Raw genomic sequence first — 18,344 nt, forward strand, 5'->3', positions numbered from 1 at the left:
GGCTTTACTCAAACTCCCGGAGTTGACTATGATGAGACCTTCTCACCAGTTGCGAAGATTAAATTTATTAGAGTGATGCTAGCAATTGCCGCATTTCATGATTATGAGATTTGGCAAATGGATGTCAAGACTGCTTTCCTTAATGGAAAGTTGGCTGAGGATGTTTACATGGCTCAGCCAGAGGGGTTTGTGGATCCGAAGCATCTGAATAGAGTGTGTAAGCTTGAGAAGTCCATTTATGGACTTAAGCAAGCATCTCGCAGATGGAATCTTTGCTTCGATGAGAAAGTCAAAGAGTTTGGATTTGTACGAAGCGAAGACGAATCTTGTGTATATGTCAAAGCCAGTGGGGGTATAGTAAGCTTCCTCGTTCTATATGTCGATGACATATTACTCATAGGAAACGACATCCCGACTCTGCAGGAGGTTAAGTCCTGGCTCGGGAAGTGCTTCGCTATGAAGGACCTCAGAGAGGCTTCTTACATTTTGGGAATAAGGATAGCAAGAGAAAGAAGTAAGAGACTAATTGGACTTAGTTAGAATACTTACTTGGAGAAGGTACTAAAACATTTTAGTATGGAAAACTCAAAGAAGGGAGAACTACCGATACAAGGAAATGCCAAGTTGAGTAAGACTCAAAGTCCGAGTACCGAAGCTGAGATAGCAGAAATGAGCCGAGTACCATACGCTTCCGCAATTGGCTCAATCATGTACGCTATGACTTGTACTCGCCCTGATGTAGCCTTTGCTTTGAGCATGGTTAGCAGATATCAAGGGAACCCTGGCAAAGCACATTGGATTGCGGTGAAGAACATCCTTAAGTACCTTCGGAGGACGAAAGAATGGTTCTTAGTCCTTGGAGGGAGTGATGACTTGAAGGTGCGAGGGTATAGTGATGCCAGCTTTCAGACCGACAGGGACAACTACCGTTCGCAGTCGGGCTGGGTATTTACCCTAAATGGAGGAGCAGTGACGTGGAAAAGTTCCAAGCAGGAAACTATAGCTGATTCAACGTGCGAATCAGAGTACATCGCAGCGAGCGAAGCGTCGAAGGAGGCAATATGGCTGAAGAACTTCATCGGTGATCTTGGAGTTGTGCCGGCCATAAAGGAGCCCATGGATATTTTCTGTGATAACGAAGGTGCGGTTGCCTTGACCAAGGAACCGAGGGATCATGGTAGATCTCGACATATCGACAAAAAATATCACTTCATTAGACATCGTGTAGAAGAAGGACAACTCGTAGTGAAGAGGATATCATCAGAAGATAACCCAGCAGATCCGCTTACGAAGGGACTGAGTAGGGTTAAGCACTTGCAGCATGCTAGGAGTATTGGGCTGAAGGATGATATTAGCATAGATTAGATAGTATTAGAAACGTATAATAGATAAATGTAATTAACATTTGATGATTAAATAAAGGAGTTTTATTTATGAGTAAAGTTACTGTCACATGTTAGTTGTTTAACTATTGTTTCACTTTGCATGTTTTGACTTCCAGAATAATTGAGTTTATTAGGAATAATCGAATTATTCAAATGATCCACAATCGTTAATATGTTGGGAGTAGATATGAATGAAGATTGTCATGAATCGGTGTGTAGAGTGTCTAAATGGTGTTAGACATAGCAAGGGTTGCTGCAACATTCATGAGTGCTTATGAACTAGTTTTGAGCATTGGAATAAACCCGCGCTTGCTGGAATCACTTTATGGAATACGATATAAAAGGTGATCGCAAGACGATAATATCATATGGTCTTAAAACCTAGATATATGGTTTATTATTTTTTAATTGATTGTGCATTGATAATGCGAAAACGCATCAGTAACTTGATGTTATAAAACGCCTTGTTGTGTATAGTTGGTTAATGAATAAGTAAATGCATATAAGTCGAAGTTTATCTATAGATTTTATCCTAAGAGGGTAGAAGAGATATCTTGGCCACTCGATGATTTGATTTGACTTATGTACCGGGCCCGGTCAGAACTGAATTGATGTGTTCGATTAAGTTCTATGTCAAATAAATCGGAGATCGAGAAATCTAAATGCTAGACTAACCATTCCATTGGATTGTCAGCATGATATCTAACAGAGGACTGTACGATCCCTTATCTAAAGGACAAGATTGATTAGATCAGAGTTGACAGCGTCTTTGAGAGCTACGATTGCAAACCGTATTGTACTTGTATAGTTACTAGACTTATCCAAGTGGGAGACTGTTGGAATAGTTTCTAAGGCTATAACTATATTCGGTGGTGCATGGTCCTTTTGGGTTGCCTTCACCATAACAACTTGAAGGATGATTTATTAAGAGAGAGTAAATATTATAAGGAATAATATTTAGCTATTTGATTAATATAAGTCATAAATTAATTGGTATTAATTTGGTGACTTAAAGAGATTAATTAAATAAGAGGGTATAAACTGTCAATTATTTCATAGTTAGACTTTAGACTATAAATCCATTAGGATACACCTTGGACGGATTCTAAGAGCTTTAGGATAGCTCAAATCGTCCATAGGGTTATCTATGGAATGGATTTGGATAGCCTTAAGAGAAGATTATCCAATTAGGGTTTAGGGTGAAACCCTTAAGGAGTCTAATAGTATAAATAGACCCTATGGATGAGGGAATTCGACACACAACCTTAAGCAAGGAACCTCTGGTCGAATTCCTCCCCTCTCCTCTCTCCTAAATCATCTTGCTTGCTATTGGTGTTTGTAAGCCATTAGAGGAGTGACAATTGTGACTCTAGAAGCTCCAAGACAAATAAGATCAACAAGGAATTCAAAGGTATGATTCTAGATCTGTTTTAATATTGTTGTTTAACCTAATTAGCCATTAGAAATCTTGGATTCAAAAGCATGTTTATTAGAAAGCCTAGATCCAAGCAATAGGGTTTTGCATGCGCACATAGGAAAGTTCTTATGGCTAAAACCCATCAGTAAGGTACTACTTCTTTGGCATAGTCGTCAACGGCTGTGTCGTAGTTGGCAAGCAGAGACTCCTGGAGGGAGAATATGAATTTGTGTACGGATATAAAGTGGATTAACCATCCGACAAATTGCTGGTAGCTACATTGGGATCCGACAGATATATATATATATATATATATATATATATATATATATATATATATATATATATATATCAATAGGATCCGACAGATAATAGAATGGGTGCTCTCTGCTTCACTTCCTGTTCTTTGTTTGGTTGTAGGCTTGGAATGGATTCACCCAGTCTATCATCTATTCGATTCTATATATATATATATATATATATATATATATATATATATATATATATATGTTTCGTATACATTAAGTCAACATAAGGGTACCAAGTATGGGTCAATTCATAGGACACAAAGTCAATTCACAACACTACTAGAAAACAGCCTTTTAATGACGTGAAAACAATGATAGTCGCTGATAGAGGACGCGCGTTTGTGCGTGCCCTAAAAATTAATGTTAGTTTTGCAAATTTTGAAGGATAGAGGACAACCATTTGTGCGTGCCGTAAAATTAGTGTCCAACAAAAAAAATTAAAAACACGGAGGGCACCTTTCATAAAAAAGGGTGTCGTGTAAATGTGTCGCTTTATATTTTTTTAAGGAAGGGAATGAAATCCCAAAAAACTAAACACCCCGCCTGATGCATCTCCTTCTTCTCCTTCTAAAATCCTCTGCCAAAAAACCCTAATAATCCTTTAAGCAGCTCGTCTTCTACTCTCTTTCTCTCTCTCTCTCTCTCTCTCTCTCTCTCTCCCCCCTATTTGCAAGCCCTAAGCCGCCACCACCAGCATCGAACCTCATAAGCTTTAAGAGTTCGAAGTGCCTATGCAAACACTTCCGCCATCTCAAGATGTCAGTTCAAGATCAGAATGCCACATCGCAGTACACGATGTCATCATCGTCTCCACAAACCGCCGTTAACGGCGGAGAAAACGAATGCGACTGGGTCTAGAACGAAATCAAATCCGAAGCTCGCCGTGACACCGAATCTGAACCATCCTTCGCCAGTCACCTCTACTCCACTATCATCTCCCACTCATCTCTCATACGCTCTCTCTCTCTCTCTCTATCTCTCTCTGTCTCTCTTCTCTCTCTCTCTCTCTCTCTCTCTCTCTCTCTCTCTCTCTCTTTCTCTACATTTAGGAAACAAACTCTGCTCCTCCACCCTCCTCTACAATCTTTTCCTCAACACCTTCTCCTCCTACCCATCTCTCCTCTCTGACACCATCGCTGACCTACGAGCCACCCGTCAACGAGACTCTGCCTGCATCTCCTTCGCTACAATAGGTAAGAGACCATCATTAAGCTTCAAATGATTTCCTCATGGTCAAATCCGAGAATCAGTTTGTTAAAATCATGGAATTAGAGCCTGGTAGTGCAAAAGACTCAAATGGTTTTTTATTTCCAGTGACATCCTCCAGAAACGCAAAGTGGTGGTACTCAGCCTTTCACAATTTCACCGACATGGTTGGTGTCGGTGTCCTTAGTCTTCCTTACACCCTATCTCAACTCGGATGGTATCACTTTTCCTTCAATCCAAGTCCTTTCTGTAAGATTCTTTTTTGGTTTAAACGATGCACACAACATGTACGATGAAAGTCCCCACACAAAATCCACTTTCATAATATACAATCTGTTTGATTCAGGGGCTTTGGAATCATAGTACTAGTCCTATCCTGGGTGATTACACTCTACACACTATGGCAAATGGTGGAAACGCACGAAATGTCTCTTTTTCTTTTGCAGGTTATACCATTTATTAAGGCAAAAAGAAACAGTTAGGTACTTACTAGAACTGTATCATTGTTCACTCAGAACATGTCTCTTTTTCTTTTGCAGGTTATACAATTTATTGACAATGATGCTGAGGGTAAAAGGTCAAACAATTCCATTGTTGTCATTAAGTGAAAATCAGATCTTAAATACCAAATTAAAGGTATACCTAATCGTTTTATGATGGTTTTATTTGATCTCAAGTCCACAGTGGTTACATTTTCATTCACAGCAAACTTAACTGCTTTTGTTTCTATTTAGGTAAGAGAAAGATGTCTACTGCTAGAGTAGTTAATGCTTTGAAAAAAAGAGAAAGTTCCTTCAAAGCAGATTTATGTGCAGTTGTTAAATCATTTATGGTATGTGTAAATATTCCATGTTCTCTCTCTAACAAAAGTTCATAACATTTTACTTAGTTGATATGCAAAATGTTTTCCTTCAGGGAAAAAGGGTAAAGAGACAATCAAGTCATTATCTTTAAATGATCTTTTGCTACATGCAACTGAAGGAAATCCTAAAGAAATTAAAAATGATGCTAAAAGAACAAAAAGAAGCATGTCTGAACCCTCAGATTCCTTTTCACCTGAAGTATAATGTAAAGTAGGTGTCATCTTTGAGTTCCATTTTTCAGTTTTTCTTGAAATTCTGTTTACATTTCTTGTTTCTATTATTTGTATTCATTTCCCATTAATGCTTTCCTTTACAGGAAACAAATCCTTTGCTTCCCACAGAAATGGTTGAGCATCTGAAGACAGGCCTTGGTTCCCAAGGACAGGTGTCATCTTTATTCTTTATCGTTACAAATTTACAAATCTGCCCTTGTTATGTACCCCAATTATTTAATCCACTATTTCAGATAGCTCATATTGAAGAGATTAATTCTCGGATAGCCAATTTTGTAAAGATTCCAGATTATCTTTCTGAAGGAACAAAATCTGCATTGAAATGTTCAGGTGTCTCAAAGTTATATAGCCACCGGGTATCTTCATTTGTAATTATCCAAAAATCCATTATTATTGTTAAAATTATATTATTATTATTATTATTTTGTTCTTATGGTATTTTAGGCAGAGTCAATTCGGGCTTCCATTTTTGGAAAGAATGTTGTTATTTCAACCATGACATCAAGTGGAAAGTCTCTTTGTTATAATCTACTAGTTCTTGAAGTATTATCTCAAGATCCTTCAGCTTGTGCTCTATATCTCTTTTCAAAAAAGGTCCATTCTTTTAATTTATTTAGTTAAAATTTTATACCCTTGTTCACTTATATGACTTATTTTCATTTCCTTTTAATGAAAACATCAAATTCTGGTCCGTTACATATTAAAGAATGCAAGAATGTTAAGGCTTTAAACCTTAATTTCTGTGAACATATCTCTGATGTTGGGCTTGGATGAATTACTGGTAATCTCTTGTAATGATTCTTTATTGAATTTGAAGGAAAGAATCTTAATATTATTGTTTTTTTCCAGGTCTTTTAAACTTGACACTTAATATGAACTGTTGTAATTGCATTACTGATGCTGATATGAAGCCTCTCTCAGGTAGGTTTGTAAGATAAACTTTATTATAAACTTGAATGAATTTAAATATGGTGTATCATTTATGCTAATGATTCATTGTTGTTTATGTTTCAGACCTAAGAAACTTGGAAGAATTACAAATCTCCAGCAGCAAGGTCACTGATAATGGTGTCACATTCTTGAAAGGTCACTTGAATTATTTCTAGTGGAAGATATTTTTTTTATGTAAATTAAAATCTAAGTAAATTTTCTTTTTTCAGGTTTACACAAGCTTGCATTGCTGAATATAGAACGTTGCCCTATTACTGCAGCATGCCTAGATTCACTTTCAGGTTCTCATTGTATTTTCTTTTTTGTAATCTCATTATACAATTCGATGTTTGACTTTTTTTATTTAACTCGTTTGTTTTATGTAGATCTTGTTGCTCTACTTTTTCTGAATGTAAGCAGATCTAATATCTCTGATGATGGGTGTGATAAGTTTTCAAGGATCTATATCCTTATATTTATTTTTTTTCATTAATTTATCTTCAAAATCATTAATTTATAACTGTAGACGTCTACTTATACAGAATTGAAGTCTCTAAAAGTGCTGAACTTGGGATTCAATGATATATCAGATGCTGTCTTGTCACACCTAAAAGGTGAAATCTCTTATCATTCATATGTACTTAACATTCATGTGTATTTTCCAAAATTTCATACACACAAACTTTTACAAATGCAGGTTTGATAAATTTGGAGAGCTTGAATCTGGATTCAGTAAGCCATTTTGATATTGATTTTTCTATTGAATCATTTCTACTTCCCATTAAACCAAACCTCCATCTACCTTCAATCTTCTTGATTATCTCCGAAGATCTTTCAGATCCTGTTCGTTCACATAAAGATCTGGACAAAGATTCAGCATTGTATTTTACAAACGTAGTTAAGTTTTATGAAGAACTTGCAAAGCAAATGGTCAGCTAGGGTTATGTTTTGGATCTTTTTGCTTCTACCCTTGACCAGGTCAACATTCATTCTCTTAACTATGCTATTCATCCCATCATTATGTTCTTAACTGAATCATTTTTATATTCTTAGGTTGGAGTTGCAGAAATGAAGATGATTATTGAAAGAACTGGTGGAATCGTTGTTTTAGCTGAAAGTTTTGGTCATTCGATTTTTAAAGATTCATTCAAACATGTTTTTGAGAAAGGAGAAGAGTCTCTTGGTCTTGCTCATAAGTGAGTACATAAGATGAATATAGTATCATTCATCATCATATTATTTGATGTATAACTATAAATGTATAATGAATTTGTGAATTGTGATTATATTACTTTCAGTGGCACACTTAAAATTACATGTTTAATGGATATCAAGATTCAAGGGATCTGGTGGTTGTCGAGGCCAACACAAATAATAACCCTAAATATTACACACTAAAATACTGTATAGTGGTAAAGGGATCGAATCCACGGAGATTGGTTCAATTTGATAACTCTATGAAAAATCTCTTTGTAAAATACTTGGAATATGACAATAAATTAAAAATGGGGGTTTTGATGTTTTGAAATACTTGAAACAAACTAGAATTAACTATGATTTAAATAGACAATTGCAACAAAAATAAGAATTTGATGTAAAATCAATAAGGGAGAGAAGGTTGACTTAAAGTTTCCTCACTTTGACTTTTGATGAACATATCATTAGAATCCAATGGTGCAATACTTTGATTTAAATCCTTAATTTGGCTATAGTAATCCAAGGAGCTTGAGATTACCTAGACTTTTCTTAATTGTTGAAATGGCTAGAGAAGCTCATAACAATTTCCTTAGTCAAAATCACTAATTCCAAATAGCATGTAATTAGTGAAAGTCAGATAGCATTAAGAACCAAAAAGTCACCAAATCCAAGAGGGGTCAAATGCTTTCACCACCATGTTGGAGGAAATGTTTTTATGATTGTGTGAAGCAAAAACAACACAAAAATCATTTGTTGCTTGCTAATTTGAGGATCCTTTACTTAATCAAGAAATTAGCCAACTAATCACCACAAACACATTTAAACTCATGAACTAAAACATACAAGTAATGATAAGATGTTAAAACACAAAACATTCCCATAAAGATTCAAGAACATGTTCATGGATTCTTCAACATTCAACAAAAGTTCAAAGGATTAACCAAAAGTCAACCAAGATTAGCTTAGCCAAGCATGGCTGAACCCAAAGAAACAAAGTTAGAGAAAATTGTACCAAACATTAAGCAAGAATCAAGAGGTAAAAATATGATGTTCTTCAAGGGTTCTTGGCCTTCAAAAGTCTTCAAAACTCCAGAGAGAATCTCCAAAAATCAGATGTCCACGAGTATGCAAAAGATGGGCACCAACCTTCCTCAAATAGCTCAAAAGAAGAATTTCCGAAACTGCCCCTGCAGGAGGTTGCGCGACCCGCGTGCTCTTGCGCGGGTGGGTTGCGCGGGTGGTCCCTGGATGTAGCATCTTTGAGGTTTTGGGCCTCCATAGCTTAGCCCACTTGGCCCAGGTCGAATCCAATCACCTCCTAGCCCATTTTCTTCAAGTTTTTCTTCATTTTAAGCCCAATTTGACCTCTCTAAGTCCTCCAAAGGTCGTGAACTCGCCCGATTAATAATTTACGTACGCTTGAATATTCCCCCACATCTTGCAAATTTAAAGTTTATTTCTCTCCAAGTCTTCAAATAATCATCAAGATCACTCTATGCATCATCTCCACTACCCATCAAGCCCAACGTCATTTTTGTCTACCAAATCTCATCGCCTCCTATACGTCCCGAACACTCCCGCTCCGCTAGACCCGAAAACCTGCAATTATGCTCACAAGATTCGAGAGTACCCGAAATAGTCATAAAATAACAAAAAGGAAAATATGCATGGAAATTATCTAAATTATGAATGAAATATGCTAAAATAAACTATAAAAAGAAGTAAATAAAATGAAGCTATCAGGATCATAGGACCATGCACATCTTTGGATAAGGTGGAAATTTAGTCATTTACTAAATTGTTCATTAATCTTTACCGGTTTGTATATAATTTTTTTTGGCTATTTATGTTGCAGAAAGGACATGTTGTTGAAAACACAGTGATAGGTCAATGGAACACCACATCATGGAAGCTACGTGAACTTGATAAAGACACTTATTTGACTGTTTTCTTTGATATATCATCAAGCGATAAAGATCCTTCAGGAAATGTAAATCCATAGTTGTATATACAAACCACCACAAGGTAATCACCTTTCTTTTTTCCCCACTTTAAATATGTTTGTTTGAGAATGTAAGGGTAAAACGGTCATTTTGGTACAGATACCAGAGTTTTGATGGGCAACCGAAACTACGAGTTACTGCAATCACTAGAAGATGGGTAGAGAGTGCGCTGTTGTTTCAGAGGTAAAAAATAGTAAAACACTTTTCCTTATTTGGCTAAAAGACTTATTTACACTTTTCTTTAACAGGAATTAATGCAAGGTTTTGATGTACAGAGTGCTGTTGTTTCGGTTTTTGTTTGTTTACTTTTCCTGATTCTGTTTCTAAGCTATTAGGGAACTATTACTTCTTTTTGTTTATTTCCAGTGTGTATTTTGTTTGGATGGAGTTGCACCCATGGACACCACAATAAAAAAACCCATGGCAAGAGGATGGTCTCACAGCTGAAACAATTGCTGTAAGTAGTTAAAACATTTAAGCTACTAAAAAAATAGTATTTTTTTATGATTCAAAAGATCTTATTAGCTTTAAACATACTTTTAATGATGTTCACCTAACCACTTAACTAATTTTTTATAGTAATTAAACCATTATACTGTTTTTGACCATTTAAGAATACGATTTCTCTAATTACTTGGCTTTGGAAAATGTTAAAATACAAAAAAAAAGCAAAAGAAAAACACACTTTCATTATATCAACTAAACTTTTATTTATTTTATGATTATTGTAGAGACTGTTCAGTGGCTAAATCGATAAATACTTTATGCTTTTATTTATTTTAATCCTATATCAAAACCAGGTAAGCAGGAGAAATGGTTTTATTAAAAGGTCAAAAAATTTATAATGATCTAATTACATAATTTATCCCTGTTTCCTTATATTGTTTTTATAGTCCTAATACTATTTTATAACAAATGATTTTCTAAGCAGGAATTAGGACGTCCAAAACCATATAAGGTATATCTTCATCTTCAAACTTCATATATTTGTTAAGACATGGTGCTGGTGTTAGTGATGAAAGACAAGGTTCAGATTCAAAAAGTGTTCTAGAGCTAACAAATGGTTCTTCATGTATCTAGTACTCTAGCATAATTATAATATAAAACTAAAAAAAATCATTTTTTGATATATATTTTTTGTTTTGTCTTGCAATGATGCAGTAAAGACTTGAAGTTGAATTTGGCTAAGTCATTCTTGAGTGAGATGGGCCAATGTACAACTGCTTATCCATATAATCAGTTGCTTGGAACATTATTCCTAAAGAATTATGAAAGGCAAGATGCAACTTTACTTAGTTGGAATTTGGTGTACAGAGTAGATTAGATGCAAATTTAGATATTGTAAGAAATAGAATTGTATAGCACTAAATTTTATGCAATGGATTGTATTTTTTTATATGATATTTTATTTCTATTATGAGACATTAAATGCAAATTTAATTTAAAAATTAATTAATTCATAAATATATTTTTTAGAACATTTAAAATTATAATACGCAAAAATGTGTATCATCTTCATTTATGACATGGCCTTTCTTGACAGGGGCTTCTTTGATACGCAATGCGTGTCATAAACACGCTTGTCGTAAGGTTACAACATGCAAATGTGTGTCGTCTTCCTTTATGATAGGGCCTTCCTTGATACGCATTGCGTGTCATAACCGAGCGTCGTAAATGCGCGTCGTCTCTCTTTATGACAGGGCCTTTCTTGATGCGCATTTGCGCGTCGTCTGAGCGTTTTACGATGCGCAATGAGCGTTGTAAAAGGTTGTTTTTCTAGTAGTTCATACTTTTCAAATCAGAACTTGTGGTATTCAAAACTAGAAACTTCCCAGTAAAGGGTTTAATCCATTTGAGTAAACCAATATAAACTTAAAGGACCTTAGGTGATTAAATCTATAATGCCTTAGTTTAGACATGATTATTATATATCATTAATACCCAATAGGTAGTTATATGTGTGCTTTCCACTTTACTTCCTGTTCCTTGTTTGGTTGTGGGCTTAGGGTAGATTCACTCAATTAACTATCTATCCGAGATTAGATTATATATAGCCAGTATAAACAAAGTAATTATACAAGTAGTCATAGTGGTCACCATTTTGTAATAAGAAATAAGAGTTTTCTTAAAGAATGTTTCCATCAAATATAAAGGAACTATTACAATTAACTCCATGAGTAGCAAGTGAATGCACCAGGGTTATATACAACAATGATCAAACAATCAATGGGATGTGTGTTTTCCGCCTTAGGGCAGATACGCACAATCAATTGTTTGTTTACTCTGAGTCTTATATAACTTGTATCCATTTAGTACTCATAGAAAGGATTGTAGAGTCATTTTTGCTTATCTTTCATTAAAGTTGGAAACATAGGACTTTCTAGAGGAACAGGCGAACTTTTCTAAACAAAACTTACAATTTACTACGTTTTTCAACTACATTTTACAACAACTTTCCACAACATACTTACATCACTAAAATCTTATGAACTTACCAACTTAACTGTTGATAAACTCTTTCAAATAACTTGTATTCTCAGGAGACTATTAGACAGGTACTTGTACTGGGAACTTAGAAGTTGGAGCATAACAGCTTCAAGTATTGTTTTGTTATTTGTTTATGTATTCTATGTTTTGTGAACAGACACATTGTAAACACTTTCTTTCTAATGAAATGGTTGTTTATTACAAGCTTACTATGATACATGTCTTGCGATACTAAACATGACGTTCTCCAAACCCGAACGTTTCCGATGTTCCGGTTTTGGGGTGTGGCAGATTGGTATCAGAGCATTGTTTATAGTGAACTAAGTATATGAACCGATAAAAGATATACAACTATAAATACAATGGGGCTTAAGTGCTCTAGATAAGAATATATTTTAAGAATATACAAATAAGTTATAAAAATATACCTACTTGCATATACATGTAGAACAAGTATCACAAGAAGAACAAAATTAAAGTATCTAAAGGTTGAACAATGCCGTTAAACCTGAAAAGTTATGTAATCATAGTTAGGATCAATATAGCCTGATCAACTATATTCATTCGAGATGTGACCGACATGTGTTTTGGAGCGATGTGGTGTTGCAACAATCTTAAAACTTACCTAAAAACCAGTCAAGAGAATTCTAGATCAAGTACATAGAGTTAGATTACTATAGGAGTGTTTTAGGCACTACATAAACAACTTACATGATAACAAAAAGAACCTTATGGATAGGTCTATAATCTTACAATGTATACTCCCAAGGTTTTCAATAATTTAGATCTTATAGACTTAGAATTTGTGATCTACGCTTCACTACCATTCCGTATTAAGTTGGGGTTTTGGAGTAGGATCATTTATTTGACGACCTATCTAATCTTAAATTATATACAACTTCTATACTGATAGCTTCATTTTATTTACTTCTTTTTATAGTTTTTTTAGCACATTTCATTCACATATTAGTTAATTTCCATGCATATTTTCCTTTTTGTTATTTTTATGACCATTTCGGGTACTTTCTAGTTTCTTGAACATTATTGCAGATTTTTTGGAGACTAGAAGAGCGGGATTTTTGGGAGGCGTTTGACTTGAAGAGCAATGGGGATTTCGTGCTTGATGACTGTGGAGGTGATTCATGGAGTGGGCTTGTCAATTGCTTGAAGGTGTGGAAGTGTTGAACTTTAAATTTGAAAGGCATGGGAAAATTCTTGAGTGTGGAAGATCGATGTTTAGGAGTTTGCGGAAGTTTTGAGTGATGTGGAAAGACAAATTGGGCTCAAATTGAAGAAATATTGAAGAAAAATGGGCTAGAAGCTGATTGGACTCGAACTGGGCCAATGGATTAGTTGTGGGGGCCCAAGACTTGAAGAAGCCCAAAATACCCATCAAAGCCCGCGGCCCGCGTAAGATTCCCCGCGGCCCACGTGGATTCCTGACAATGGGCAATTTCGGGATTTTGCTAAGAGCTCTACAGTGGGAAGGTGGGTGTGCCTCTTTAGCCTCATCTTGAAGGTCCGAGTTTGGCTTGTTCTCTCTGGAGTTTGGAGTGCTTTTGAAGGTCAAGAACACCTCAAGAACATCTTGATTTCACCTCTTGATTATTGTAAAATGTTTGGTACAATCTCATCTAACTTTTCTTCTTTGAGTTTAGTCATGCTTGGCTAAACAAATCTTGGTTGATTTCTTGTTGAATCCTTTGAACTTTTATTAAATGTTGAAGAATCCATGAACTTGTTCTTAAATCTTTATGGAAATGTTTTGTGTTTTATCATATTATCACTACTAGTATGTTTTTATTCATGAGTTTAAATGTGTTTGTGGTGATTAGTTGGCTAATTTCTTGATTAAGTAAAGGATCCTCAAATTAGCAAGAAATAAATGATTCTTGTGTTGTTTTTTGCTTCACATAATCTTAAAAAGATCTCCTCCAACATGGTGGTGAAAGCATTTGCCCCCTCTTGGATTTGGTGACTTTTTGGTTCTTAATGCTAGTTGACTTTCACTAATTACATGCTTAATGGAAATTTTGACTTTGACTAAGGAAATGGTTAAGAGCTTCTCTAACCATTTTAACAACTAAGAAAAGTCTAAGTAATCTCAAGCTTCTTGGATTATTATAACCAAATTGAGGATTTAAATCAAAGTATTGAACCATTGGATTCTAATGATATGTTCATCAAAAGTCAAAGTGAGGAAACATTAAGTCAACCATCTCTCCCTTATTGATTTTACATCAAATCCTTATTTTTGTTGAAATTGTCTATTTAACTCATAGTTAATTGTACATTGTTTCAAGAATTTCAATACACCAAATTCCCCCATTTTATTTTTATTGTTATTTTACAAGTATCTTTACAAAGAGATTTTTCATAGAGTTATACATTGAACCAATCTCCGTGGATTCGATCCATTTACCGCTATACACTATTTTAGTGTGTAATATTTAAGGTTATTATTTGTGTTGGCCTCGACAACCACCAAATTTTTGGCGCTGTTGCCGTGGATTGGTTTATTTTTAATCAATTTGTTTCTCTATGCCCAGATCTCAGCGTACAGGTGACCTGATTTACAACCCAGAAATCGAAAAAGAAGCAAGGCATTTGGCGAAGGAAAAACGAGTTGAACGTGGTCAAACTTCTAACCCCCACGGGGACCCAAAGGTTGAAACCACTTCATTAAGTGATATAGAACCCGATTCTAGTCCCGACCCTCGCCAAGAAATTCCCGAAACACCACCTCTACAACAAAACCCACCCTTTATTGAACCAATTGCAATGGCGGATGGAGGAGAAATTCCTGATAGAACTTTGAGGCAAATGATGGAGACCGATGTTACACAAACTCCAACCGGTATCAATTACCCGGTTTTGGAAGGAGGCTTGGAGTTGAAGTCAAGTTTAGTCCATCACCTACCAACTTTTCATTGATTGGAGAATGAAGACCCTCATAAGTATTTGAATATGTTCCACATTATTTGCACTAGCATGAAGCCACAAGGGTCAACCGATGACCAAATCAAGCTAAGGGCATTCCCCTTTTCATTGGCCGATAGAGCAAAAAATTGGTTATTCTATCTTCAACTGGGGTCGATCAACTCATGGACCGACATGGCAAGAGCTTTTTTTAATAAATTCTATCCCGCTTTAAGAGTCTCAAGTCTTAGAAATGAGATTTTTGGAATCCGCCAAGGTGAAAATGAGACTTTTCATGATTATTGGGAGAGGTTCAACAACTTGTGCTATAGTTGCCCACAACACCAAATTCCAGAACAACTCCTCATTCAACACTTTTATGAGGGATTGTTACCAATGGAGAGAATACTAGTTGATGCCTCAAGTGGTGGGGATGTCTTTAGTAAAACCCCACAACAAACAAGACAACTTTTCAACACTATAACCGTAAATTCATAACATTTTGGCCCTCGCCAAGATATGAAAAGAGACACACAACACAAAGTCAATGAAGTGGGAACATCAAATCTCGAGTCTCAATTCAAAGATCTAACCTCTGTCGTCCAAAAGCTAGCCATGGGATAAACTCCATAAGTGATGGTTTGTGGAATATGTGCAGCAATGGGACATCCTACATATATCTGTCCCATCCTTCAAGAAGATGCGGAGCATGTGAATGCCACGAGAGAGTTCCAAAACTACCACAACAAACCATCCGGTTACCAAAATGCATATACTTCAAGTTGGAAGCCAAATCCCAACATGAGCTACAATCCAACACCATTGCCTCAAAATGCATTGGTTAGACCATCCTATCTACCACCACAACCTCATTACCAACACCAACAGCCACACTATCAACCCAAACCGCACCCTCCACATCATCATCAACAACATCCTTAATCTCAAACAAGTAGCTCCGGAATGTCTCTTGAAGATATTGTCAAATCCCTAGCCACTAGTACCCAATAATTCCAAAAAGAGACAAGGAGTAGTATCTCCAACCTTGAAGCACAAATGGGAGCTATAGTTACATCTATAAGCAAGTTGGAATCCCATGGTAAACTTCCTTCTCAAACCGAGAAAGAACCAAATGTCAATGTGGTGACCTTGAGAAGTGGCACACAAGCCGAAGAAAGTAGTTCAAAGAAGAAGCCAAGGGAAGAAGAGGAAGAGATAGAGATCACTCCCATTGAAGAGCCTATAATCAAGAATGATGCACAAGCCGGAGTTCCAAAGAAGACTACCCCTCTAGTGACGCCAATAGCCACTCAACCACCGTTCCCCTGCCGACTTGCAACTTCAAAGAAAAATATGGAGGAGAAAGAGATTTTGGACACCTTCCAAAAGGTGGAAGTAAACATCCCTTTACTTGATGCAATCAAACAAATCCCGAGATATGCAAAATTCTTAAAGGAGCTTTTCACCAACAAGAGGAAGTTGAAGGGAAATGAGAAAATTTTGATGAATGAAAACGCATCCGCGGTTTTACAAAGGAAGCTTCCACCCAAATGCAAAGATCCCGGAATGTTCATGGTTCCTTGCAAGATTGGAGATGTCACTTTTAGTAGTGCTATGCTTGATCTTGGTGCCTCTATCAATGTCATGCCCTGTTCGGTGTATGAATCATTGAATGTCGGACTCTTACGTGAAACCGGTGTCATAATCTCTCTTGCGGATAAATCAAGTGTCTTTCCTAGAGGTGTTTTGGAAGATGTCCTAGTGCAAGTGAACCAATTGGTCTTCTCGACGGATTTCTATGTGATTGATTTAGATGAGCAAGTATCCTCCAAATTGCCTCTAATCTTGCTTGGGAGACCATTTTTGAAGACGGCTAGGACGAAGATTGATGTGTATGCGCGAAGTTTGACAATGGATTTTGATGGCGAAACAATAAGTTTTAATATTTATGATGCCATGATATATCCTAGTGATGTTTCATCTTTGTACTTTGTTGATGTTGTCGAGCCAATTACTGAATAATTGTTTGAGTTATCTAACGGTGATATGTTGGAGATGATCTTAAGCAAAGGATTTGATTGTGGGAGGCTAGCCGAGCAATTAAAGCTTTATTCTTTGGATCCGAAAGTTGAGAAGTTGGTAAATAAAATGGAGATGAAGAACTCTAAAAGATTAGATGTCAAGCAAATTGAATTGCCCCTAACTCATACAAAGTTGTCTCCATCCCTTGTTTAACCACCCGAATTGGAATTGAAGGTCTTACCTCAACACTTGAAGTATGCCTACTTGGGAAAGAATGAAACCCTTCCGGTTATCATTTCAACTCACTTAACCGAATTTGAAGAAGAACATCTCCTCAAGGTGTTGAAGGATCATAAAGAAGCCATGGGTTGGACGATTGCGGATATTAAAGGATTGAGTCCCTCCACTTGAATGCACAAGATCTTAATGGAGGATTAATGCAAGCCAAGCCGAGACGCACAAAGAAGGTTGAATCCGCCAATGGTGGAAGTGGTCAAGAAAGAGATTTTGAAGCTCCTAGATGTGGGGATGATCTATCCAATCTCGGATAGCAAGTGGGTAAGCCCGGTGCAAGTCGTTCCAAAGAAGACGGGAATCACGGTGGTTGAAAACAACAAAGGTATAATGTCCCCACCCGTGTGCAAAACGGGTGGAGAGTATATATTGACTATCATAAGCTCAATGAAAGCACACAAAAAGATCATTTCCCATTGCCTTTCATTGACCAAATGTTAGAAAGGTTGGCCAAGAAATCTCATTATTGTTGTCTCGACGGGTATTCCAGTTTTCACCAAATCCCGGTGGCACTGGAAGACCAAAAAAATACGACATTTACATGTCCATTTGGTACTTTTGCATACCGGAGAATGCCATTTGGATTGTGTAACGCCCCGGCCACTTTCCAACGTTGTATGGTTAGTATCTTTTCGGAATACGTTGAAAAAATAATTGAGGTTTTTATGGATGATTTCACGGTATATGGCAACTCTTTTCAAGAATGTTTGACTAATCTCACAAAAATTTTAAAAAGATGCATTGAAACAAACTTAGTTTTGAATTTTCAGAAATATCATTTCTTGGTGAGTCAAGGTCTCATTTTGGGTCACATTGTGTCTAAAAAAGGAATTGAGGTAGATAAGGCCAAAATTGATGTTATTCAAGGCCTACCTTACCCGACTTGTGTTCGGGAAGTTCGTTCTTTTTTGGGCCATGCAGGTTTCTACCGAAGGTTCATCAAGGATTTTGCAAAGATAACAAGACCGATGTGCCAACTCTTGCAAAAGGAGGTTGATTTCGAGTTCATTGAGGCGTGTAAAGAAGCTTTTGAGAAGCTCAAAGAGTTGCTTACATCCGCTCCCATCATGCAAGCACCAA

The 18,344-nt window shown here is 36.3% G+C and overlaps 1 long non-coding RNA gene across 1 annotated transcript; it reads left to right on the forward strand.

The window, feature by feature from the left end:
* Positions 1–5,495: 5,495 nt before the first annotated feature.
* On the forward strand, positions 5,496–7,640 carry LOC145013122 (uncharacterized). Its single transcript, XR_013664842.1, has 9 exons — positions 5,496–5,564; positions 5,646–5,768; positions 5,857–6,333; positions 6,427–6,498; positions 6,573–6,644; positions 6,729–6,956; positions 7,040–7,074; positions 7,172–7,320; positions 7,396–7,640. It is a non-coding gene; the product is annotated as an uncharacterized LOC145013122 (long non-coding RNA).
* Positions 7,641–18,344: the final 10,704 nt, after the last annotated feature.

Source organism: Lactuca saligna, chromosome 8 (genome assembly GCF_052625555.1).
Source record: "Lactuca saligna cultivar CGN05327 chromosome 8, ASM5262555v1, whole genome shotgun sequence".
Taxonomy (NCBI): domain Eukaryota; kingdom Viridiplantae; phylum Streptophyta; class Magnoliopsida; order Asterales; family Asteraceae; genus Lactuca; species Lactuca saligna.